The sequence below is a fragment of the Anguilla rostrata genome, chromosome 18 (genome assembly GCF_018555375.3).
Source record: "Anguilla rostrata isolate EN2019 chromosome 18, ASM1855537v3, whole genome shotgun sequence".
NCBI classification, from domain to species: Eukaryota; Metazoa; Chordata; class Actinopteri; order Anguilliformes; family Anguillidae; genus Anguilla; species Anguilla rostrata.
In genome coordinates, this window is record NC_057950.1 from 12,149,966 (window position 1) to 12,175,047 (window position 25,082).

At 44.0% G+C, this 25,082-nt stretch overlaps 1 protein-coding gene across 22 annotated transcripts in view; it reads left to right on the plus strand.

The window, feature by feature from the left end:
• The window catches only part of LOC135244961 (neurexin-1a-like), a 312,297-nt gene that overhangs the window by 260,755 nt on the left and 26,460 nt on the right, over positions 1–25,082 (plus strand). The gene's annotated exons all lie outside the window — the stretch shown is intronic.

Genomic DNA, 25,082 nt, shown 5'->3' on the forward strand with positions numbered 1-25,082 from the left:
GAAACAGTCTACTGTGGGTATTTATGGCTTAAAGATGGCTTTTGCGTGCAGACAGTGAGCAGATTGCCAGGTTCATTGCGGGTCAATGGGGTTGGGGGGCTTTTATCTCAGTTGAATTCATGTGCGTTCGCCGGGGTACAGGGGCGACTGTCGGCACGGCGATACCCTCAAGCCTGTTCCTCCCCAAAGGGAAAGGGTTTTGCTGTGAAGAGCCTCCTCGTCACTTGCATGATTGCGTGTCTGGGAACAAAAGAAAGGGAAGTTATTTGTTTGCCGGCGTGTTTTGTGGGGCAGAATTGAGTTCCTTTCATAGTGAATTGATGGGCCAGAGGATATCGGCCTCTACAAGGCCAATATCCACAAGCAGTGACCGGAGATTAAGGGGGTTTTTATTGACAGGGCAGTCTTCCAAGGATGTTCACATTCTTTTCTATGTTCTTTTAAGATGTACTCAACTGTGACCTGAGGACGTAAGTGCCTGGCCTGGTGCCTGTGCTTGCATTGAAATTGCTTGTGAGCCAACTATGCAGCAAGACCATAACACTTCAATATTATGAGTGGTTATTTAAGCCACTAAGTGATTTAAACCTATATTTGTTTTTTTTATTTTTGAAAATCTTGCATTTTACCATCTCAGTTAAAATGGTCCCAGGATGGAATTTGGGTTAAACATTTTACTCAAAGAAAGTAAGTCATACGTGGAGGTTGTGTTCCTACACCCTGCCTTGTTTCAGAGGGGTGTGGTTGGAAAAGGCACATATCAGTCAGGAAGAATACTGGGGCAAAAAATCCAGTCAACAGTTAATGTTTATTGAATATGTAAATCTGTACAAGAATGTGCGCAATCTGTATGAGTGGGTTAAGGTGAGTTAAATCTTCTTCACATTTGAAAACAAATTATATATTTAAAAACATTTTATACTCTGATTGGCTCAGTTGTCTCATGGGTACGAGGGCGTGGTGTAGAGTTACTGTATGCACTCACACTGTAACACACAGTCAGCTGATAATGACTTTAGGGAATTTGTTTGAATGAGGCTTTAATTGGCAGCGTGTTCAAAGTTGTGTTACAATAACCGATTTATAATTGAACACAATTCCCCGAATAAATGCAATGCTGTGCATTCAAAGCAAACAGCTGTATAAATGAACCAATCACAGAAGCCCTGGGAGGTTTTGAGAACAAAAAAACAGTGTAAACCTGGACATGGACATTTCCTCTTATTGGGCCAATTTGCTAGCATTATGAGTGCACACGTTCCTTTCTTCATCGTCTTTATCCACTGGAATCTAGCATTCTAATGAAATTGTGTAGTATTGCTGTTTTGGCCACATCAGGACAAGAAGAAAAAATAATTTGGTTTGAGACTGAATATTGTAAAAATCAGACCGATAAGATGAAAGAGACACCACATTGCTTAAAGGATCATTCCTTAATATAAAATGCTCTTTATAAAAGCTTACATTATATATTTGACTTTTAAAAAGGCATTTGAAAAGGTATTACTGAACCATCTCATATTAAAACTGCTCAGACAATTAAAAGCCATCTCATAAGGGAATACACACTGTATAAAATGTAGGGATGCCAGTGGAGAATTGTGGGAAATTGCGTTTCACAGGGATCGGTTCTCTTCCTCATTCACATAAACAGTTTTGATAAGGACATGAATAGAAAACTAGTCACATTTACGATACCTGGAAAAATAAATGTAATGTCAAGTGTAAAGGTATACGTTTTCAGGAACAATTTCTGACCGGGTTGTTTTATGGGGCCGCATTATGATTAGTTTGTCAGGATCTAAATGTTGTTCTGAAGCTATAAAAATGCGAACAGTGTGCTGGCATATATAAAGAAAAGTGTTTTATATAAATCAAAAGTGTTTTTACGTTTCTGACAAAGTCAGACAGCCCCATTGCCAAAAGTATAAACATTAAAACTACATTAGAACAATGTTTTTATGTTTTATAATCCATAAGTCTACCCTATAACAGTCATTGACTCCACAAATTTCATAGACAGTAATGTAGGTGTGCCTGCAGTAAAGTGAATAGAGGGCTTTTTATTGTGTGTGGTTTTAGTGTAACTTCCACCCCCCCAAATGACAAGAGTCCAGTTATATGTGCACCACATTGTGTGTAACAAGCTTATTGTAGTTCTAGAAAAAGTAGAACAGTAAAACAAGCCCCAGGTATCAAATCAAAAGTGACAGAGAAAAATTGAAGACATACCTCTTCAGGCTCATAAAAAGGAGATGAGGAGGGGGATTTGATTGAGGTTTGTTAGTGATTCTATTTACCGAATACGGGGGGTATTCTAACTGATGGAAATCAGTCAAAGGTCAGTTTTACACGAACACAGCTGAGTATTTTTCGCACACACAGCTTGCCAGGATGCGTAGACGTATGGAGTGTGTAGAGTGAGGTTTGGCGGGGTGCTGGGTGCTCTTCAGACAGGAAGCAGAGTGACGAGCCGGCTGAAAGGTCACTTCTCATCCTCAGACGCTCTCGTGTTCTTGTGACGGAACGCGGCGCAGCTCCGACCCTTCAGCTGAAGCGAATTCAAAATGTTCTTTTTCTCTCCGTAGTCCGTCCGCCTGGCGAGCTCAGAGTATGGCGCCGTGCTCTTTTTTGAGGTGACCTAAATCCAGGAAAGGGGCCTTTGTGAGCAGATGCCTTTCTCTCCTCGGCCTTGTGTGAGGAGATAGCCGAGACGGGCCAGCTGGCATGCGGCAGACAGGTTCTCACCTGGTATCTCCCAGTCCAACTGGGGCCTGGGTGCTCCTGAGCCTTTCAAGGTGCTTTTTTTATTTTAAGCAACACCGAAAGCGGAATCCTGGCACCGGGCATGTCCAAACGCTTCGTTCCTCCATGCCTGGCGCCCCGTGCCAAAAGGAGTGCTTCTCCAGCGACCGGGTTCAGTGGGCCAAGCTACAGTGGATGGTGTGAAACCAAGCCGGTTTATTATCAGCAACTGGGCACCGCTCGCTCTCTCTCTCTCTCTCTCTCTCTGAGGTCACAGATTTAAAATGAGCCTCTGTCCTCAGCTCATTCTAACGTTCCAGGCCTTGATATGCATACTCAGAGAGAGAATGGAAATGTGCTTTCTGGCTGCACATCCTCCCCATTTTGGGCTCGTGTGAGAGAAAGAGAGAGACTGAAACAGAGATGGAATGAGAGAATGAGAGGTAAGCAGAGAGAGAGAGAGCAGATAGAGACAGATCTGCACTTCCTCATTGAATGTGATACACACATACCTGCCACAGCCTGAGGGACAGTTGTGACCCTTACTGTTCATAAATTATGAAATTATGATGAATTGATAAATTGTTTTGTTAATTATTCATCTTTCTATTGCGTTGTAGTTCATTGTATGTACATTGTAATTTGTAAAGCTTTGGTAGCGCATATACTGAAATATGTCATGCCAATAAAGCATTTTTGAATTGAATTGAAATTGAGATAGAGACAGAGAGTCTGAGAGACTGCGACTTAACCGAGTCCAAAATGCCAATCCCTTCATTTTCCCCCACACACACACCGTAAATAATGATTTAGTGAAGTAGAGATTCTGCAGGCTGACTCCCCGGCTTGGGATGGCAGAAGGCACATATAATCAATGTGCAGAAATCAGACAATCATCGTAATTGCGACTTTAATCCCGCAGCGTAATAATTACAGATCGCTGCAGAAACCGACAATGATTGACGGGGGAAAGGACAGCTTGATGCGGCTGACGCTCCGCTCCGTAAACCCATTAGCTTCTCCAAAATAAGCGGTCGCGTGCGGAGAAGCCCAATCGATCCGAGCCTTCCACCACTCCCTCCCTGGTGAAAACTTTCAAATCGGTCCAAAGCCGTACGGCTGAGTCTGAAAGCTACTACTTAGCTCCCTGGTTTAGGCTCATGTGAAAACGGATATATTTTCTTTTTAGTAAGGGTCAGAAATGAGGAACCTTGTTGTGAGAGCTCATACGCACTGAAAGAAAGCCTTTCATCGAGCTCCACATTGTACGGGAGCTGATTTAGTCCGGCAGAGACAGGAGCCGCGAACCGTGGCCTTGGCGAGCGACGCGGCGCGCTGCCGCGGACGGCGCTGGAACCGCGCGGAAATATGTTTATGAAAGCCGTCTGCTCGGGCTCCTTTAATTAAAATGCACCTTGAACGCTGCTCGCCTCGGTGGACTCATTCACTGGCTGCTGCGGGGGCAGGGCTTTCAGCTGTGTTGCACAACAGCTTGCAGTCTTCCGAAATAAGCGCAGAAAAATTGGAAAATTCATGCGTTGATGGCTGCAAATAAAACAGGCGACTTGATGTAATAAAAACTGCGAGGTTTGAGGGGCGGGGGGGCGGGGGGGGGGGAGGGGGTATCTGCTAAGAGACGCTTCAGGAAGTGTAAATTGTCACATTTCTTCTCAGGTTAGCAGGGTACTTCTTAAAATAATTTTGTAAACGAAGGGGCTTGAACATTTATTGCGATTTCAGGGTGTGTCTGATAGAACTCTCGCTATTACATATGCCTCGGTGTGCATGTGCAGTGTTGACACTGCATGTTTTGTCATTTGTTTATAGTTGTAATACTGCGTAATTTTTTTAAATCACATTCTAGTGCAGAAATCGGAGCCTCAAAGCATCTGCTAATACCGTTCATTACCGTTAAACTCACTTCCCTTGTGTGTACTGAAGTAGCATGCAGATTCCAGGGTGTTCTGGCAAGGCCACATTAGTCGGGTGATATTTGCAAAGTAGTATTAATGAAGGTACAGAAGTGTGGTTTAAATCCTGATAGTGTAGCCCGGGGTGTCTGTTTAATGCCTTTGAATGGGCCTCTTGTCGGATGAATGTAAGGGTGGCCGTGTCAATGAATCAATCTGGCCTCTTTATCTCATGGCTGGTCCCTCTAAACTCAAAACTCTTTCACTTCACGAAAAATAAGAAACATCCCCCCCTCTGTCTCCTTCTTTTTATCTGTATATCTATCTCGCTCTCTCTTTTTCTCTATTTATCTCTCTCCCTCCCTTTCTCTCACTCTCTCTTTTTCCCCTCTCTCCCTCCCCTTTTCCCTCCCTCTCTCTCCCTCTGTCTTTCTCTGCTTCCTCCATTGATCCAATGGGGTGATATGTTCAGCTCTATTTCAGTGTTTTTTGGTGAGGGGTGAAAATCCCCAGTCTTTCTCTCTGTGATATTTTATCTACACCTTATCCCAGCCAGGCTCAGGTTTACATCTTGGGTATTACTGTACTTGTTCTTGACTTGCCAGCTTTTATTTGGTATTCTTCTTTTATGGACCTTCCCCCGGTCAGCTGATCATCGCCGTTTTTTTATCTTGTTGTTTCTCATCTGTGGCAATGACATACCATGAATATGCATTAGGTTGCTGCTCATAAAATATTAAATTTCCTTATTTTAGCATGAGTCATCCTTGCTGTGAATGATCTCCTTTCGCTCAGGTTGCCATTAGGAGTCACTGTTCTAAAATTATACATTGTGCATTGTATTTATATATGCTTAGTTTAACATGTATTTCTATTTAATTACAACGACATATACAAATAAATGCGTGATTGTATCATTTCATGCCATCTTTTACTTTTATCTTTGAACATCAAATAACTGTATTCCCCAGTGCCCAATACATACAAATAGCACACACAAATAATACATGCTACACATTAAATGTCTTTTAAATTCATTGCCAGTTCGTGGAACAGTTCCTTTATAGGCATCAAACATTCATAAGTGTAATGTATTACAGTCTTTAAGTCTAAACCACTTTCTTCCCGCGAGGTTGAATTTAGGGCAAGCCTGGGGTTGGAAGTACTGTAGGATTGTGTGTGTGTGCGTGTGTGTACCCTTGTGTGTGTGTGCATGTGCGTGTGTGTGCATGTGCATGTGCGTGTGTACGTATGTGTGTATGTATGTGTGTGTGTTGGGGGGTTGGAGGTCATAAAATGACTATAAAGTGAAATTACAGTATTCTGCTTTAATTTGCTGAAGGATTTGTAGTATACTGAGTGAGTTGGTCCATCTTGATCCTTTGCCAAGTGCAGATGTCTATTTAAATGCGCAAAATGATGATAAATCTTAAGGGACTCCAGGTATGACGGTGATGGAACTTTAAAGTCAGTTCAAAGCTGAAAGGTGAGTTTTCACGGCTGCAGTGGAGCCTTGAACGTAGTGCTGGAGCAGCAGAGGAGAGGAGCCCGATCGCTCCTAACAGGCTTTCAAAAAGAGGAGAGGAGGGGGTGGAGCTAAAGAGCTGCTCGGGGTGAAGCGGAGAGATGGGGAGTGAGGGCGTCTTCGAGACAGCGCAGTGCGACACGGCGCTCTGTTCTCTCGCGTGCAGATGGCCCCGCGTACGGAACGTGGCGGTTTTCTCTGGGCTTCAGGGCATTCGGGGCACCCCGGGGCACCCCCCCCCCCCACGCCATGCTCACCTCCCTTTAAATTATCACCTGAATCCTGCCCCCTCCCCTCACATACGCCTCTGACACACACCACGCTCCCCGCAGCATGTGCATATGCATCTGGACAGCAGAGGGAAGCCCGCTTTGCATTGTGGGAGTTTTTCCTGTCAGTTCCTACTCCTACTCGAGAGAGAGAGAGAGAGAGAAAGGGAGACAGCCTGTGGATGTGGTTTCTCTGGAAGAGCAGGAAAGTGGAAGGAAAGAGGAGAGAGAAAGAAGGGAGGGGGTATCTTGTGGTTAGAGCGGTTGGTTGTCAGGTGGTCCACTGATAAGTAAATCAGACAGTAAGTAAGGAGGGAGAAAGGGAGATTCAGAGCGAACGAGATATGAAGGGATGGGAGTGATTCAGGATAAGGGATAAATTGAAGGAGAGAGGCAGACAAATTCAGAGAGAGGGAGTGATGCTGGACATACAGCGGATGGAATGTTTTAGTTGAAACTGTGAAAGATTGAAGGGGCCCAAATATTTGGCCAGAGTGAAGAGAGCAGTAAAGGCATTTGGCTGTTTGTATAGGAGGGAGTCATGTCTGAGGGAAAGGGAAGAAGAAAGGGAGAGAGAAGGCAGAAGGAAGTGTGGTAGAGAAAATGTGAAAGTACATTTGAGCAAAACATGTCTGTGTCTAAGAACACAGGGACCTTAATCTCTGAGCCCCCTGCTGCGTCGCTGTATTTCCTTTTACTTTCCACCGCTTGTTTTTCCTTCTTTTTTTTTTTTTTACTTTCCCTCTTTCGGCAGAAGCGGTAGAGACTGGGCGAGCTGCAGGAGACAGGCTGCCGTGCCCTAATGAAGCGGCAGCTCGCTCTGACTCCAGCAGGGTTTCTCATTTACAGCCCCGCCCGAGCACTGGCTCGCTCCCTGGCTATCCCAGAGAGCGCGGCGCGTAGTGTCACCGTCCGCCCTGAGCCGGGCCCCCCCCGGGCCCCCCCCCGGGCCTTCCGTATCACAGACACCTCACAACGCTCTCTCTGCATTTCCTCCTCCATTTCAAACGCTCGGTTCGAAATGACGCGGAGCTGGTAACATATTGCTAAAGCGTACGCAATAATCGGCTAGGAACAAATAGGATAGCCGTGCGCGTGAAATATTAAAGGCGCTTAATCAAATTCAGACGGCTACACTGTCGACGGCAGTAGTGCTCGTGTCCAGTGGCCGGTGTTTTGAGAAGCGCGCTCGTCCTTTCTACGGTTTGACAGATGGCTCACTTCCCTTTAAATAAATCTGCCGCTCAGACGCCTCGGAAGTGAGTAATGACCGAGGGACAGGCGAAACGGACACTTTGAGCGATGGGGCCGAGGATAAATAATGTACGTGGCAAAAAGAAACATGCTTGTTTCTCTGTCCACCCAAGGATGTCAACAGAAAGAGATGGCAGCGTGTTTGCTGTTGTTTTTTTTGTTGTTTGTTTGTTTTTTTGACAACCAGAGAGGGTACAGTATGTAGTCACTCGCTCACTGACTCGCTCGTTCATTTCTCTGAAGCAATTCTGATTTTCAAATGTGCTATTACGGAAAAAAGACAAACGAGCCATAGGTCTCGCCTCATGCAAGCAAGGAAATGTGACTTTCACACTTTAATGTGCAATTCCATTGTTTTCTTTTCATGGTTCATATTGAAAAATGGCAAATAAACAATAAGAATGAAAACTAAAACATTGGCTGCCATTGTTGAGATTGAGAAGGACGTCAGGATGAAATGGTCCTTAAAAATATAATAACAGTAAGGCTATATATCAGAGCCAGGGTTGGCCGATTTGGTCAAGACCACAGCATAAGGGAAATGTGGATTCTTGTTGCGCAGTATGGGAGATAATATTTTGTATTTACATATTGACATAACTGTCCGGATCTCATCAAAGGTGGAAGGTAGGGAAAAGAGGAGGGAGAGAGAGAGAGACTGAAACCTGATGATGTTTAATCAAAGCTACTTGTGTGTGGGACAGGGCCCACACTGACTGCATGCACGGAGAGGAGGACAGTCCCCTCTGTGAGCGAGCCATCATGCCGCTGTGACAGTGATGTATCTACCTCTCCTCTCAACTATATTATCCAGCCCCAGGAGCACACAGACATAAATCACACAGGTAGCCAGCATTCCACACCCACAGCCTTCCTGACCTGTCTCTGATTCCATCATCACATGCTGGGGGGTGGGGATGGGGGGGGGGGGCAGGAAGTGAGGGAACACTGGGCAAGAATGGCCAGATTAGGGGAGGGGCGAAGGAACACACAGAGACGAGGACAGTCAGAGACAGAGAGACAATATCACTAGGAGAGGGACAAATGACTGCTGTTATATTATAGCTTGTCATTCACCAAGAGACACAGTTGGTAAACTTTACTGATAGCAAGACACCACAAGTCCCAGGCAACATAAACCGGTAATTATTTAATTCAGGGGTCGCCAATCATACCTGAAATCGTAGGCTTTTGCTCTGAATCAGCTCATCGCTGTTTTGATTGAAGACCATGATTTGTTGATTAGTTGAATCCGGTGTTTCAGAGCCAAATTAGTACAAAAGCCTGCACTGACATCAGCCCTTCTCAAATGAGGTTGAAGTCCTCTGTATCAATATTATTTCAGTATACTTTTTAAAACTTTTCTTTTGTCATCTTTAAAATTATTATTATGGTGTGGTCAGAGAGCAAAAAGTGAGATTGGAAAGGTCAGGAAGTCTGAGTGAGGTAGGTTGGGTCTCCAAGGGAAGGATAGAGATGAACAGACAGCTGTCCAGATAGACAGGCTGATAGACAGACAAGCAGTGGGCTCTCAAACTCCACTCCTGGAGGGCCGCAGTCTCTGCTGATTTTTTGTGATTTCCTTTCAATCAGCAGCCAATTTAGGCCTTGGAAACAATGTTTGGAAACTCTTTAGCCAGTCAATGATTTAAATGAAACAGTTAAGTGCAAGAACACTTCAAAAACAAGCAGACACAGAGGCCCTCCAGAATTTGAGATCCCTAGACGAGCAGGACAGGTGATGCTGTACAGTTAATCAGGCTGTTAGATGATGTCGTTGCGAGGACTAGAAACACCTGCTGGCAACGATTGTCCTCGGCGCGCATCTCTCCCACACAAAGCAGAGAATCTTCTCAGACATCTGCGCCTTCCCATTACTTGATATTATAACTGCGTGTCAGACTAATTTTACTCCCCGCATTAACACTGATTAAATATATCACACTTAATTAGAGCGACACACGGGAGCCGCAGAGGCAGAATGGCGTCTTTCAGCCAAGGCCAAACAGCATCCGGAGTTCTCAGCCCTCCTTCTCCCAGTTTTCACCTGCTCTGCCTCTCTGCTCCGCGATGCCGTTTCCAGGCAGTGAGGCTCATTTCAAATTCTGAGAGAGACACGATCCCTGATGGCTGGAAACGGAGTGCTCGCATCAGGTCCTAAATCATCTTTTTTCCTCTGCTGAAAATAGCATGCAGGGTTTATTCTGAAATACTTTGCTTTTCTCATTTAGGTAATCAGTCAGCGGCGTGTCATGGCCAATTACAGTCAGGCTGTTATGCGGCACAGCACAGTGGCAGTCATCCAGACGGAGTAAATTCATCCGTATTTTAGCCAAAGAAAAACTGGAAATCCAGCCCAGTGGCTGTATTTCCACATGACACCAATACAAATGTATCTTCACATGCTTGAGTGACCCTTGAATGGTCTTTGATGTGTATGTACTAAACACCAATCGTGAAAGGAGTCTGCTAACCTCTGGTTGCAGAGCCCCTCCTCCCACAGGCCTGCACTTCCAGGTCATGTTTCTTGTCTGGTCTGGCCCCACGGTGGTGGAATGAGCTTCCCATTACAGCTAGAAAAGCTGAAAACTAAACTGCTTCCGGGGCAGTCTAGAGACCCACCTCAGGCTCGCCCTCCTTAGCTCCACCTCCCTCCCACAACCCATTTGCAAAATTATTGGACAGACTTTGAATAATTGGTTTAATTGTAATTAAACCCAAAGGAGGGTATTTTGAGGAAAGTCGTGTATAAGATGTAAGTAAAATTCATCTTATTGTAGGTAGAATTTTTTTTCATTTTTAAGTTTATACTTTGGTTTCTTATTCAATGTGCATATTTACTGATTTTTTTCTTCCTAAAGTTACAATAAATGAATTAATTAAAAAAATAAAACACAGCAGGCCTATATATATATGCATACTAGGTATAAGCAAAATTCACCTGGCATTTTTAGATCACTTATTTCACATCTGTTTACTTCTCAAAAAAAGATTACACTCTTTAATTGACTAATTCTCTTCATTGTTTAGATTTAGCTGATTGCATTAGTCAAGTCACGCAAACCTAAATTAAAGTTATAAAGCTGTGCAGATGCAGAGAAAAGGAAACTGACTTTGCTTCCTTAACAGGATAGTCCTCAACAAGTTTTAGACCAGGGTGTGGGGCTATCATCCCCCCCACCCCCACCCCCACCTCCCACTGCTGCTCTTTCCTGTGGGGGTGAGAGTTCTTCAAGCAGCAGAGAACAAGAAAAGAAATGGCTTTCCTAACCAGCCGTTGTGCCATGGTTATGCAAGTGTATCCCCCCGTAGGAGTAAGGTCTTTTTGAACTCCCCAATCCGTTGTTCTTCTGGCAAGATGAAGAACGATATTCTTACCACCTTTTTTCTATAAAATATTGAACTTTGAGTACAGTGCATTCAGAGAGTGTGGGTTTACAACAGTATGAATGCAAATCCATTGCCATTTGGGGTAATACGATGAAAGAACATGTCGTCCTGCATTATCATTTTTCTTATTCAAATGCTCCCAAAGAAGGCTGTATCTTTGGGGCATGTTGATGGTAGCTTCCAAGGTTCGGAGTTATACAGAAATGGCGAGGGCAGGGATCAGAATGTAAATGGCGGATCTGAGTGGTGTACCCTTTATCCGCCTCTCTCTCTCTCTCCCTCTTTCTCTCTCATTCCTGCGATGTAAGTCATTTTGAACATCTGTTAAATGAATGAATGTAATGCAGTGTAAATATGCAGTGTTGCATAAGCCGTAGCATGAGCAACAATCAATTAGAAAAAAACTACTAAATAAGAAGTTAGTCTTCTGTCACACCTTCAATCTGTTATAGGACCATGATCGCTAATAGAAATGTATAGCTACATTTCTGCCAGAAGACTTGGGCAGTTATGGTCAATGTGCAAAAAATATCTCTCCCACCCAAGGTATTTACGCATTAATTTTAATAAACTATCCTTGGGAAGTGTGCTGCTTAATTGGGAGGTGCATTCCTGTGGAATTTATGGGAACAATAATGAAAGTAATTATACCTAAATCAAAACTTGAACCAGAGGAGGAGGAAAAGTGTCATTTGAATTGTTGGTATTTATTGGCTAAAATTATTATTTTTTAAAACAGTGTAGCTGTTGTAGATTGCTTTAAAATGGAAAACACAATAACCACAGTCATTCATTGTTTTACTTATCTGGTGCAATGGGAAGCTTATGAGTCTTTTCAATACGGTCATTAAAAACGGATTAACTGCAACACAAATCTATAATTAGGGATGACCTACATACATATTTTGCTTCTCCTCTCTGCTGTTCAACAAACAGTCCAGTAGTGTTCTGTATTTGGTGGGAAAAAACTGCACTTTTAAATTGTGTTTGCTTCTTTGCCTCATTGTCCTGTCTGTATTGCATTTGCCAAATAGCCTGCCTTATCCATACAGGTAAATGCTCACCATTTAACATTCTACAGTTTCCACAGCTGCTCAAGATAAATGTGTTCATTACCAAATTGTGGGTATTGTGTGACCCTTGTTAAGTGATTAGATGTGAATCAGTCCATTGTCCATATAGCGCACATCCTGTGTTCCCTTGAACTAGCAGTGTCTAACAGTGACGGCAGACATCTTAGGCCTATTCTTTCCATCTCTGAGATTCAGCTCCTGGCCTTTGGAATGGAGGAGTTTCTGTTGCAAGGTATTCTGCTCTTGCTCAAAGCTTAGAAGCAGACGGCTGCACACAGAACACAACTTTCTGCAGGAGCGACTGCTTTTCCGAAGGGCCGAGGGGTAAGGGGAGGGGAAATGCCTGACTTCTGGGCTTGATGGACTCTTTGTTTGAACTGCAAACAAATTCAGCGATTTCCCTCGTTCGATCGTGGCTTTCCAGGTGTGGCTGGGAGTTTTACTGAACTCTGATGGTTCAACAGAACGTACTCATTCCACAGACCCCAGTGTCTCTCCTTTCTCACCTGAGCGGCGGGCGCGGTCTCGCTGGCCGGAGCCGTTCGACCTCGCAGCGGCATGCGGTGGGCTCTATTCCCAGACTCTCGTCGCCGTCCCCTTCTTGTTCTCGCACATTTATCAGCAGTAACGGGCCTTCGAGGGACTGGCATTCAGCGCCGTCTGAGAGATATTCTTGCAGGAGACGGAATCTGGCACTGGCTGCAGACTCAATGAGCCATGGAGTCTCTTCCAAGGCGCCGCTGATCTCTTCAGCTGCTCTACTCCTTGCTCTGACAGCACTCTCCTCCAGACCCAGCTTGAATGAATTTCACTGATCGCGAGCACTTTTGAAATAAGTGCGCGGTGCCTCTCTGTGGATGCAGTGCTGAGAGCTGCAGTCTCTCTGAGCGAAATAACCATTGTGTCATGGGCTAGCGGATCATCCGTCTATGCAGGAAGGGAGTGAGAGATCTACCTGGCAATACCCCTTCACAGATAGGCATTTGTGATGGGAAGAAACAGACACTTTAGCCAGGCCGTGTGTGTGTGTGGTGCAGGAACGTGCAGTCAGGCTAGGCAATATAGACACAGTGCTTTGTGCCTGCACTACATCACCTGACCACTCAGTTCTGTACATAGGAAATATTACCAGGCACCTACTGGCAAAAAAAGATCTAGTGGACAAGACATATAGAAAGGCATGGCACTTATTTGCCTTTAGGGGCTTGTTCTGCCCAGTGTCTTCCAAACTGCACACTTCCACTGGTAGTTATTTGTATTTATGAGATACAAGGGTTATCACGTGCAACCTACTTATCACATGGTTCACATACTTAATCTTTTTGGCTGGATTTTCACAGGGAAATCAATGCCTAACATGCTTGACTGTATGTTCCTTCTACAGTGCTGGAGAGTTCTGTAGAGATGCAGGGCTAAGTGTCTTTTATTTTTTATTCTGAAATTCACTTTTCTTCTTGATATTGGAAGAGGGGAGTTCTGAGCTGTCCATCATACCGTCAGCCATTTAGCCAATCAAAACAAAGAATGTAACCTTGGGTGAAATACACAAACTTCAAAGTAATTTTTTTTCTTCTTTCCAATTCTCCAGCATAACCAAGGCCACGGGTTTGTGATCATGCTCGCTTCTGACAATGGATGTTATTTTCATTGTTTCTTTTATCTGCCGTGTTATTGACCCAAGAACTGTCAGCGGTGTGAAAGAAAATACCAGTGTCAATGCACGTCAGCCTCGTCTCTCGGTCCTCTCAAAAGAAAGGCTGCATTTATTAGTTTGACATCAGTTACTGGTGCTATAGGCCCATGTCAGATTTTTTTTTCTGTTGTATTACTTACTATTTTTCCATTCTTATTAAGGTTATATCAATGCATATGTTTAAAGGAGAGATCGCTTCTGCTTCACTGCCTCCAGTAGCAGTGGGTTGGAGATTGATATCGCCATCCTTTTGGGAGAGGAACTAATATGTCACCACGGACGACAATCTGCCTGATTTGAATTTGCGAAGCTTTCCAGGTCTTCTTCCAGCAAAAAATGATTCTTTTGAAGTCTAGTGTGAGGTGTAGGTTCTGCCTCTTCCAGGTTAAGTGTAAAGGTTGAAGTGTAATATCAGTGTTAAAGGGTCTGCTTCTTCCAGTGGCCTGTGGGTAATGGCTGACCAGACACACAGAGAATGTACAATAAGTTTACAATGAGCTGCATGCTCTGAAAGATTGACTTGGCAGCGATGAGGCATTTTGGACATTTTCATCATTTCATTGGCATTTTCATCATTTCTGCACAGGGAGAAGTCAGAAATGGATTTTCAGTCACTTTAATTCTGTTAAAATGCTCAAGCCCTGAGGTAGCAGGAGGTAGCTGTGTTGATTAGACTGTTGCTTTGCATGCTTTTAAAAAAATTCTGAAAACATTACATTTGCTTCAATGTGAGGAATGCTTTATTTAGCACCCTGTTGAAGAACTTTAGTGAAAATAACTCAATTCCAGTAGTGTTGTATCAGCCACATTTGGATAGATATGTTTCAGAGCTTAGCTGGGTTCAAAGTGTGAAGCTTCAAAGATAGTGGCTTTATGACAGGTTATTTATCAGTGGAATGCTCCTTTAACATAGAAAACAATTCAGTAAGGTTGAGCCTTCACAATTCAGTAAGGTTGAGCCTGGTGCTGTGAACTGTCATGGCATGTTTGAAGACATTGTCTTTTACGTGAGAGTAAACTCACAGAACAGACTACAGAAGGATGGATGTTCATGAATACTTCATATTGACTGTGGGGTTTCTTGTTTGAATTTTTATTTTCGGAATAGTGAAACATGTGTAGTATGTATACCAAGCAACCTTTAATGAGGAACATTAGCTGTTTCCTTGTTTTGTGTTGCATCACTCTTCAAATCAAAGGCACACAGTCTGTTTGTTGCCCCACATAGACTACTTTGTTCTAGGATACTAAAAGCCCAAACTTCTTTCAGACGCGTTGCAGTTTTGCTCCTTTGCAGTGAAGGAAAACTCCAAAGAATTCAGCTCATGGACTTTTATTATTATCCTGAAAGTAATGTGTAATAAAGACATCACGCCTGTTCCACAGAGGGATTTAAAGTTTAATATTTACTTGTCGAGCAGTCTTTTAGCAAAAACGAATATGACAAGGTGAGGTGAAATTCCTCCAGTGACTTCAGTGTTGTCTCAACATTTTGGCACTCTTCCCCCTCTGCCATGTCCCCACACACACTCCTCCCCATCATTTCTTGAGAGAAATTAGCATGCATCTGATGTGTGTTTATTTTGTATGCTAATAGAATTCCTTATAATGGCGGGAAGTCTCAGTGGTTTAAATAATAAATCAATGCTCTGCCAATGTATACAAGTGAAGACTTGTAGAACAGACACCAGTTTCACATCTGTTACATCTGAAAATATTTCTCTGCAGGAAACGTGTTTTCATCTGACACAATGTTTGTCTCACCACTCTCTCAAGCTTAATTCATAAATGAGATGGATTCTGTCTTGAGCTGAAAAACATTCCGCTTGGAAAAATAAATATATTTGTATATATTAATCACGGTTGTAGAGCTGGAATTAATCACACTTGGCACAAACTAGGTCAGATTATCCCTCAGTTGCTACAAATTCGCGAAGGGAGTCAGCACGTTCATATTAGGAATGGCACATTGCATTGGGTACCCAGACTGAAGAAATACTTCAACTGGAATGCCTCAGCAGTCGCTTACGTTTTGAGAACAACAAAAAAGGTGCGGCAAAGAAACCCCCATGAGAAAAATCAATTACCCCTTAAAAAAGGGAGATGATCAATGGCAGCATCACTTTCCCTCAAGCCTTTACCCAATGACCTTGGGTATGTGTGCCAACTCAAATATGAATCTCCACAATTTTGGGTGGGGGGGGCGGTGTTTTTCCAGATGTGATGTTGTGTCTTTGTCTGCCATGGTGCACACATTCCGCATTGCACCAGAGAGTAATCAGAGTTCCTTGGGTCTTAGTGCTTGCCCTCATTTCATTTATCCAGACTGTTATATAAGACAAGCATTGGTCTCCCATAGTTCTATAAATATAAGCAGGGTAAATATACTAGTTTGCAAGGAGATGTTATGCTGCGTCTCGGTTCTGCAGTTGCAAAGTTGTCTTTGTAGATTTTGTAGATTTGTAGATCCCACCTAAAGTTTCCGAATGCTATTTTTTTATTTTCAAATTGTTTTATATTCAACCATTGCTTTGAATATGCAGAACCAAGTAATTCAATTTTTTCAGCATGTATGTACATGCGTAGATGTATCTTTTCCATTGTATGTTTCTGAGCAGTGGACAGGCTGGCTTCTATTTGAAGAGGTTACTGAGCTTGAACTATGAGGTGATATTACTTCAACATGTGAGGATTGGGGGATCAACTTAAGGGCGATCTGAAAATAATATGCAATTCTACACCCACAATGCAAAACGCTGGCAGCCCCACCCCAAACTCTGAGCTCCCGCCTTGTGTTTCCCTGGAAACCTGGCAGTTTGCTTTTTTTCTTCTTCACAATGAGTGATCCTGGAGAATAGTGTGAGTGATTTAAAAAGTTTGTCGGCAAGCCGAGACACCAGGTTTGCTTACAATGAGAGCAGTTCCGGTGTTGAAGAAACTGTTTCGCTTGGTTGGCTGTGTGACAAGCAATTCCTATTAACAGGCATTAACTGAAAAGAGAAAAAAAAAAGATAATCAGAATCCCAGATCAGTAATTTCTCATTTAGCCCGCTCAGCTTTGTAAAAAAGGTGGCATGTTGAAATGAAAACTACGGGTGGTCTTCTGAAAATAAAAACAAAACAAATATAAATCAGGAAGGTACGTGACAAGGATGGGGCAACAGAAGGAACAGCATGAATTTATCACAGAAAATTCCTCTGAGTTTGCATTAGCATCTGGAGCCAGTCAAGATCCTGTCTTATGTGTGCGGCTTATGAGATTTTTTAACTTAAAGTCAAAATTCAATTACAGCCATGGTATGTATATATAAAGTGCAAAGCCACTGATACTTTCTGGAAGGCGTATATACAGCATTCCAGCTTGAGTTAAATTGTCTGTTGACCAGATAATTGAAACACTTGATGTGAACTGAGCCTCTGTGTTGTGCAATGTTTACAGAGCCATTTGCTGTTTAAATATGCATAATTAAGGTTCCCTAGTTAGTTAGTTAGTTAGAAATCTATAACAATCAAAAAATAAGTAGTTTTTTGCCCTTGGCTTGATTTATGCTGTTGTTTGAGCATTGGGCACACTGTAAGCCCCACCCCTGTCTGACATCACAGCAGCTGCAGTAAATCTCCAGGGCTGGGGTCTAAGGGGCGGGGCCCGGCCCAGGTCCAGGCATTCAGGGGCTCACCTGGGCCAGAGAGGCACAACATTGACGGATGACAGTGGAAGTGATGTCAGAGACCCGCAGAGCCCCCGCGTCGCGACGGGCACTCCGGGCGACAGGCTGAATCCATCTCCTCGTCCCCAAGCCTTCCAGAGCTATTAATAAACCTGCCCTTCACTGCCACACCCCCCCCCCCTCCCCCTGCACTCTTCCACCAGTTGATTTCAACTTTCTCTGCCATTTAAAAGTCAAACATTGAAAACGACATCATCAGAGAGAGTGCAACCACTAGCAGTCTGTCAGTTATTCCATCTTTATTCAATGGGTGTGTTATGAGTAGTGCTTTCATTCTGGTCTCCCGGATAGCTGGAAACCAGATTGTCCTACATCAGGCAGTGGGTTGAAAGCAGAGCAGTACTACTAGGGTGACTGTACTTTCTATTAAGACGGGCCCAGCTTTATTTGCCAAATCAATGAATGGATGAAGTACCCTGCATTCAGATAACTTTATAGCATGTTATTGTGTAAATGAGAAACCTTTCAGTGTTTTGGTGCAAAACGCTCCAGAGTGTAAATGAGAAGGTTTGGTGTTTGGATGCATAACACTCCAGAGTGTAAATGAGAAGGTTCGGAGTGGGAGTGCGTTACTCTCTGTGTGGAAATGAGACAGTGTGGTTTTGAGACCACTGTCATCATTCATGTCTCGGTGTCAGAATAGGAAAGTGCATATCACTCTCATTGTTTACCTTTTTAGTCCCTTTCAGCACCTCTGTGAATGCTGATGTATACATCACTGTTTTCTGATGCCAATCCCCACCAAAACTTCCCAGAAGTCTTGTATATTTACACATATATTTTGGTGCAGTGTGTACTTTTGTTCAAGAGATTTCCCCTCTTTTGTTGTATCAACATCAAACACTAGCCTATCTGATTCAGTATTAATATGATTTTTTTATATTATTCTCATACTTGTGCATATCTTCTAAAAGTTGTCCATTTTAAGTTCTAAGTCTTGTTAAAAAAAATAAAAAAAACATTCATCTGTGATAATGGGGTTGAAAGTACAGTCTGAATCTGAATATGAATGAGGCTCATTCTGGCAGATTTTCATTTTGAAGCCATTAGTTGAACATAAAAACCCACACAGCTTCCCGTGTTATGTTATTAAAGGATAACATAATGATCCTGGCTCTATTTTCTGACCTTTTTACAGTTCAGATAGTGTTAGAGTGTGTTGAGAGGGTGTTATTCTAATTCCAAATTTTCAAATATTCCATCCCTGCGCATTCAACTTGATATAATGTACAAACACACACACACAAAAGTAGTAAGTTTTCTTCAAGGCTTCCAACCAACTGAAAAGCAGGTCATGCAGGTATAAGGTGGAATATTCTGGAGAGGATTCGGGTACAGAATATGTTGGAAATTGTACATTAATTGCGCTCCCAATACAGTGCCTGCCCTCCACTATGGTAATTTTTTCCACTTCTTGGAGGACTTCAACATCCTGCTGCTTGTGTTTCCTCAGCCATTGCACTGGTGTTGTTTTTCCTTGACTGGACAAATCAGAGCAGATAAATTTGAGTCCTCCTGCTCCATGTGGGACTGAGGGGGGTTTCAGGTTGTGATTGGCAGTCTTTTCTTTTCCTCCCCACTGTCTCGCTCAGGGTTTCTGTTACGACATGGTTTCTGATCTCTTTTGAAGCAGTGTATGCGTACGCCATTTTATATATTTATTTTTGCGTTTTGTCTTTTCCTTTGTCGCGGCATTGAATAAGATCCCTTTTTTTTATATGTAAGGCAGAGCACGAATCCCTCCCTTCCTTGTGTGACACGCTGTGAGAGAGAGTGTGCGCGTGTTTCTTTTCTTCTTTTATTTGGTTTAATTAATCCTGTGGTATTTGTTTGGTTGGTCTGTGTCCCTCAGTGGTAGTGTTCCACTCTTTCATTATGTACATGACATCAATAATTCAGAGTGCTGCCTCTATCCCTGCGTGTGATTAGTGACTGCCACAGACAAATTGTCTCCCCTGTGGTCGCCGGTGTTTCGCAGCGAGCGGGGAATAGCGGGAAAACGAGGAACGCTGGCATGGAAATCTGTCTGTTCGCTGTCTGCTTGTGTGTCACTACCACAGGTGATGAGCTCCCTTTTGGTTTGGGATGGGGAAGGCAAAGCCCGGGAAATAACAGAAGATAGAAAATAAAAGATGGAAAACAGAATGGGGAAAGAAAAGCGCATGCAAATTGGGCGGAGGAGGGGGTGGGTGTAGGGGGGGGGGGGGGTGGTTACCGCTGCACGACAGCCAGATCCTGTCTGTTGTCCTCACCTGTAATTCCTCATCATGTAGCTAATGTGCCATAATTGCTAGGAGTCGAGCTCGGCAGCGCGTTTGATGTTGTAATGCGGGGTTGTCCTCGCAGAGCACCGCGGGCGAGAGGGGAGGGGGGGCATCGCTGGAAGGTCTGTGCATGCCCCCCCCCCACCCTCCCTTCCCAAATACAGAATGTTCCACTCCGCTGCCCCAGGCCTGAGCCTTCGGCACACCCCTGATCCCGTGACAGCGTCCGCACACGACTGGCCGGCACTGCCCCACTCGCCTTCCCTCCCTCCCTCTCTCCCTCCTTCTCTCCCTCCCTCCCTCCCTCTCTTCGCCGTCGGTGTGCCAGGCACTGATAGGCTCTGTTGATGCGCAGACAATTTATCTTCCTCACCTCGTACCCGGAGTACCAGTTCTCCTGTCGCCGTTATCGATTTCAAAGGATGGACTAAACTTCCTAGTGTTTCCATTAAGGTTCTGAGAAAAGGGAGGGGAAAAAAATGAAAGAGAGGAAGTCGGAAAAGAGAGGACGAGAGAAGGGGGAAAGAAGAGAGGGTTCACAACAGCCCTTGTAAATGTGACTGTGGGAGCAGGCAGTGGCTATGCTGCTGTGTGTGTTTGTGTGTGTGTGTGTGTGTGTGTGTGTGTGTGTGTGTGTGTGTGTGTGTGTGTGTGTGTTTTGTGTGTGTGTGTGTGTGTGTGTGTGTGTGTGTGTGTGTGTGTGTGTGTGTGTGTGTGTGTGTGTGTGTGTGTGTGTGGGGGGGCACTGGGGAGGGAACGAGTGAAATGGAGCGCAGTTCTTTAGTGATCTACTGTCTAATTGCGCCTTTTGTTTCTGTACTGGTGAGCTCTGTCAGTGCCCCATGGTATTTACCACGTGTGATCAGCTATAAGCTGCATGTGCTGCCCAGGAAGCTAATCTTTTTTCTTATTTGTGGCATGTCATTTCATTATCCCTTCCTTCCTGGCCCTTTTTTCCTGCCCTTCCCGCACATTGAGGTGAGGTGATAATGGACTGTAGCAGGTGCCTTTTTACACGGATGTTCAGTTGTAAAAAAAAAGCTGCATTTTTCTGAAGTTCTTGTGAATGGGGGGGGGGGGGGGTTTGTATGAATGAGGGAATGCGGGGGACTCTTCAGCGAAGGGGGGGGGGGGTTGGGTTGTGGGACTGCACACATTGCATCTGTCTTCATGAGAGGCCTGTGCCCAGTGTGCACCCCCCCCTCCCATCCCCCCCCTTTCTCTTTTCTCTCAACGCAGCCTCTCTTTTTTCCAGTTTTAATTAAGTTCAATCAATGAAAGGCGTGTGCTTGCACTTGGGGCTCCGTGGGGAGAATACTGAGAGGGGCCCTCGAGCGCCGTGCTGTGCTGTAGACTGAGCTCATTGAGCTCGGGGAAGTAAGCAGGCATCAGAGACCCGACATCAGAAGAAAGGAGGAGAGGCTCACCTGGACTGTTTTATTTACTGCGCGTGACCACGGCCGGGGTTTCCGTTTAAAACAAACGGCTGAATTCCCCGAGAGGCCCAAAGGCCGTTGGCCCTGGGGGCCTGCCGGGGGGGATGCGGTTAATTTTGTTTTCTGATGGGTATAATGTACCCCGGACACTCCCCGTCTTTCCTCTTTCACGTCCTCCTGAACAAGCCTCGTGGCTTTGCTAAAAGGAAACGCCTCTGGTTTCGCGCGTCGTGCGCCCTTGATGAATATTCACGCCGCGCGTCCCGGTGGCCGCGCCGAGAGGCAACATGAAAGGACGGGGGCGCGCCGTTATCGTGCGCCGCGGGAACGCCGCGGTGACCTCGCCAGCTGTTTTGGGAGGGAGGGTGCGCTTCGTCTGTTGGGTTTTGCCCAAAGGTTACGGTTGGGAGTGAATCCGGCGTGCCTTAATTTCAGCAGCGTTACCGTCTGCCTTAGGGCTGCTGCACTCGCAGTGGTTGCGTACAGCAACACGCCACACAGTGGAACAGTCTATTGTTCTCTCTCTCTCTCTCTCTCTCTCTCACTCTCTCTCTCTCTGTCGCTCTCTCTCTCTCTCTCTTCTCCTCTCTCTCTCTCCTCTCTCTCTCTCTCTCTCTCTCCTCTCTCTCTCTCTGTCGCTCTCCTCCTCTCTCTCTCTCTCACTCTCTCTCTCTCTCTCTCTCTCACTCACTCTCACACTCTCTCTCGCTCTCTCCCTCTCTCTTTCTCTCACTCTGTCTCACATGCTCTCTCTCCCTCCATAGCCCCCCAACACGGTTTGGGTTCTTAAACGCACACCGTTGTCCTCAGAACAGCACTCAAACTCCTGTCTGCCAGCAGAGTCATAGTGAACAGGGGGCCTTTGTTCCTGATTTGTCATTAAGATTTCATACAAGGCTGTTGCCATGGTATTATCATTGAAAGCTAACACCTGGCCAGATGTGCCATCATTAGCAGGTCGGTGTGCAGGTTGGAGTGTGGTGTGTGTTGCTTGATTTTATGGCAGGTGTTACTAAGCTCTTCAGTATGATTGCCAGTTGAAAATAACACGTTAATAAGAATTATTATTATTAATCATTCTTGAAAAATGGAGACAGAAGATATGGATATAGTTGGCTGGGCAGCATGTCACAGCATGCATGAATGCGCATCCAGCATTGTTGTGATACTGTACTATTAATCAAAGTTTCATCAAAATAGATTTTCTTATATGACCCATATTTTTTCCACAAGGTAAAAATAATGCCACACTGCAATTTTTATTGACACTTTTTAAATTAACTTTTATAATGTGCTTTTTTTAATGGGCTGTGAAAGATAAATGGTGCAAGATCATCATTACTTTATGTAAAACTAAATGTAATGGATTTAATGCTTTGTGAGTGTACACTAATGTTTGTCCATGTATACGTCTTTCACTGATGAATATTCATTGACTGATAGATTTATTATTTCTTTTACACGTAAATAGATTATTTACAATAAAGTGTGACGTATTGTCATGATTCTCGTGAATTTTGATTTGTAGTTCTGATAATAGATCTTTGCAGATATGGTGGTTTTTATTGCATATTGGATGTACATGTGATTTATGTGTGTTGTGTGTGCGCGCGAGTGCGCATGTATGCGTGTGTGTTTCTGTGTTCCAGCGTTCGTACATACAAGCTTTTTAGAAGGGGGCGCGGCAGAAACTGGAAATGCTTTTGATGATGGTAATTCCCTCTTTGTTGTCATGGTGTCTCTCCGTATCTCTCCGAGGCTGGGCTCGGTGGCTCAGTGTGGTCGCAGACGCGGCCCGTGGTCCGAGCTTCCGTTTCAGATAGCAGGCGTGTGGCAGCGGGCAGAGCGCGGATAGAGCCCGAGGTCGCCGTGTGGAGGCGGGGCGTGCTGCAGTCAGAGAGCAAATGGAAATAAAGCAAATCCCCTGCAGTAACCTGTACCGGAATGAGCTGAGAGAGATAAGAGAGTGAGCGCTGTGCGATGTGCTTTTATATATATACGAGACCCATTTTAAGCCACCTGTTTTATCGCACGAGCAGTGTGCTGAGTGCTGTGGGGGTGAGCGAGGGGAGAGAGAGATTTCACCTACGTAACCCAGGCTCAGTGATGATTGCTGTTGCTCTGGTGGGTCACGATTGCTTATCATGATGGGGGTATCGTTACAATCACAGAGTACTCAGAAGTTCCTGATAACTATTCATGCCTGAATGTGCTCACTCCAATTTGTTTTAAAGTCCAAGAACAAAATGAATGTAAATTAACATATAAATGGCTACATAGCGCTTTTAGCCAAATATCTATGTATCTAAACAGACAGAGAGACAGACAGGCTGACAGCAAACATTACATCTTGCTGAGGTTCTCCTGGATTTCTGCACCTAATAGAGATTTCATTTTTGCATTTTGCACTACATTCTGCAGTTTCAATTGCAGTTTCAGAGACATACCAGTGTGTATCTACACTTATAGATACTTTATTTTGGAATTTATGTATTAGCAGGTTGAGCCCCTTGACATGTCACGTTGAGGGTGTCCTACAATACACAAAAGTTACAGTTCAACGGACGATCAATATTTCAGATAGACAATCAGCGTGCTGATTGGTATTATACCTGTTATAACTAACATTACAAATGGCAGAGTAAAAATTGCAGTTCACCACACCTTTGCCACTAACCAAGCCTTTTTGCGGAGCTCTCCATTCCTTCCATCTCTGAAGCCAACTTTTTAAAAGTTCATGTATTTTAGATGCACGTCATGTCTTACACTGGTTAAACAGCTTATAATGTAAAGTAGCAAAGAGATGGTATCTGGTATGCATTAGCCATAGACATGCCTATCTAGCCACATCTAACACATCTATCTTCTTTTAAAGAATACTGTTCCATGTTTTTGTAGAGTATTAATAGATTACTGCAGTACAGCAGACCGGCAGGCTTTTTATTTTTTCTGCAGCATTTCTTAGATGCAGCTCACTGCACTTCAACAAAGCACAGATGTGGTATTTGACATAAAATATCCCAGAGTATGACTTGCGAATATTAAAATTCTAATGAATGAATATTGAAGAACAAACCTTTGACTCTCTCTCTCAATCTTTTGTCTATTTCTCCCTGTTTCTCTTAATGTTCGATGGCGAGAATAAAATAAGAAAATCACTTGCTGATTCTGACAGCTGTCAGTTTGAAATTCTATCACGATTTTAAAACAGGTTGCGTGGATCACATTTGAGAAACAGCCCAAAAACACACAGGGCAGTTTGGGGAATGAATCTGATGTGTTTTAAAAGCTGTCTACAGGTTATGGTATTTTGCCGTAATGGGTAGCAGTCAGATGCTTTGTGAATGCAGAAATGTGTCGCAGTACATTGTTACGAGTTGTGCTTTGGACAGATTATGGTAATCGTTTATGGATTTTCGAACTGATGTCATATTCCACCCCTGGTCCGTTGGTGCAGGGTGACCAATCCCTCATAATCGATCACATCTGCGATCAGCTCTTTGAGGCTTCTTATCGAAGGGAAAGGAGTCAGGCCAAGACGTGTGGTTAAATGGTAGCACGTGATCAGGAAAACGGCATGTTTTAATTAGCATCCGCCTAGCCATGCAGTAATGCATCACTTCAATTAGGCAGAAAAGGCCATTATAGATTCTTACTATTTTTTTCAAAGAAAATTTTACTTAGGTCTTTTATTGCCTTAGTTCTAGTAAACATGCCCTGCATACTCTATTTAGGGAAAGTTTTTTTTCTTTCTTTCTTTCTCTGAAAGTCTGAAAATAGCATGGCATCCTTATT